The sequence below is a fragment of the Dipodomys spectabilis genome, unplaced genomic scaffold, assembly GCF_019054845.1.
Source record: "Dipodomys spectabilis isolate Male_0828 unplaced genomic scaffold, ASM1905484v1 ptg000888l, whole genome shotgun sequence".
NCBI classification, from domain to species: domain Eukaryota; kingdom Metazoa; phylum Chordata; class Mammalia; order Rodentia; family Heteromyidae; genus Dipodomys; species Dipodomys spectabilis.
Window position 1 is genome coordinate 15,001 of NW_024871565.1, and position 2,474 is coordinate 17,474.

Below are 2,474 nucleotides of genomic sequence, written 5' to 3' on the forward strand. Positions count from 1 at the left end.
CCAACCTCCCTCAGAAGCCGGCCCGAATTCACTCACTCGCACGGACGCGGGGGCCGAGCGCACAGCGACCCGCGCCGCCGCGGACCGGCGGTGCCGGCAGGGGGTCGGGGGTCCGCGGCGACGACCCGTCGGCGACAAGTCACCGGCCAACGGCGGCGGCCGGAGGCGGCGGCAGGGACCCCGGGAGGCGGGCGACACCAAACCCAACGCACGCGAGCACGCTCACACGCGGACACCGCCGGCACAGAGCGGACAGGGCCAGGCACGGGAACCGGGGTCGCGCCGGGCACGCGGCGGCGACACGCCGAGAGAGCACAACACCCCGGATCCGGGACAGGGGCGGGGACGAAGCCACACGGCTCGAGACGGAGGAGACGATGCGATGCGGGCAAGCCTACGCACGGCAAAGCGGGAGGGAGGCGCGGGAACCCGGGACAACATCGCGCAGGCACGCGAGGCGGCACCCAGCGGGAGGAGGCACGTCGTGACGCCGGCTTCGGGCCCCTCGGACGGCCAACTCCCGAGCGAGGGACGCACGCGGGAATCTCACCACCATCGCCCCCGTGGCGTACCGGCGGTCCCGCTGGCAGGAACCCTCGTCGTGAGCAAAACCGATCCGGGAAGACCCTTCAAAAGCCACCGCCGCCGCGACGACGTGCCTCCCCCACACCGGGGGAGCAGCCTCACGAGCTGAGCGCCGTCCCCCCCCCCAAGAGAACACCAACACAACGCCCGACTCGACCGTCCGCCGGTGGCCGGCCACCAGGCCAAACCGGCGAGGATCGCGGAAGGCTGATGCGGGTGAGGAGGGCACGCCGGAAGCACAACAAGAAGAGCAGCGGGAGGGTCACCGGGTCGGGTCACCGGGGCGAGAGGCGAGTGAGCGAGCGGCCACCCCCTCACACGGGCGGGTGGCGCAGCCGCAGACCAACGGGGAGGTGGGACCTTTCCGGGCACAGCCGGCACGCCAGGTAAACGAACGCGGGATCTCACCACCCCCAACTCCGGGGCGGTCCCGCGCAACGCCTGGGACACCGAGCCGGCCGACCAGCGGACCGGAAACCCCCACCGCGGCAGCGGCGGGCCCCCCCAAAAGAGGCCCGAGAGGGTAAAGGCAGCTCTCGCACACACCTCAAAGACCCCGTGAACGCCCGCGGAGCCGCCCGCGCCAGCAGGGCCCCACCGCCTCCATCCACACCACACCGCCGGGCACAGCACCCATCATCGACCGCCTCTTTTTCGGCCGCGTGAGCAAGGGCCCACACACACCGGGATCCTCGGCTCCGGGGGGCCAGAACCCCCCCGAGCGGCGCACCACCACGGGCACGGCGGCCCCGGAACACCGCGGGGCCCAGCGCCCGCACGGCGCCGTCGTCGCCAACGGGCGGCGGCCCACACAGACGCTCGGGAACAGCGTCGCCAGGGGCCGGAGGGGGAGGGGGACGGGACCCCCAAAAACCCCACGGCAACCCAAGCACGAGGCCGGGAAGCCACACACCACACGCCCTCGCATCGCGACCCGGCACGGGCTCCAGGCTCCGCCACTCGACACACCGCACGCGAGGCAGGGGCGGGGACGGATCGGGAACGTCCTCCACTCACCACACCAGACGACGGCCCGGGAGAGGTCCCGCGGGACCCTCCCCCAGCTCGGAGGGGGGAGGCGCGGGCACGCAGTTTACCGACGCGGGCAGCCACTAGCGCTCAAAAGCGGGGCAGGGAGCGGCAGGGCCGCGGGAGCCCATCGGGGGCGGGCCCCCGCCAACCCAGCAGCGCACGCCGCTTCCCGAACGAGGATCGCTAGAGAACCTCTCCTCACTCTGAGGGTGGCCCGCACCCAACCCCGACGGGAACCCCGCCGGGAACCAGCACACATCAGAGGCGTCCATCCTTCCCACCACGGGGGGCAGGGAGGGGTGGGGCACAGGGGGGGTCTGCGGCAGCAGCAACACCAACCCTGGTCGGTCGGCCTTGCCGTGCGGGGCCAGAGCAAAGTCGCGCACACGGGCGGGAAGCCCGCACGGGCCCCGCTCGCCTCCCACTGCAACATCTCAGGTCCCCCGGTGCGATGAAAGCCAGGTGACACGGCAGGGAAGACAAGCCAGGACCAGGGCGGCAGCTCATGCGGGGAAGCCACCGCCCAGCGCAACAAGGGAAGAGCGCTCCTCTGGGGAACCGCCTCGACCCCCCCCCCAAGCAGAGACGTCAATCTCAACGGTAACTTCTCACTCGCACAAAAGCCCCACGAACCCGAGGACGGCCGGGACACACCACGGGCAGCAGGCTGGCACAAGGCAGCGGACAACGCCAGGATCGGGAACGACACCACCACTCAGCCTCAGGCACCTGAGAGAACCAACCGGGAGCGTTCCGGGAGCACCGCAAGAGGGCAGAGCGCGAGGCGCGGTTTTTCACACCACACAGCACGGGCAAGCACGGAGCACCGACCCTCCCTCTCCGCGGAGAGAGCCGAC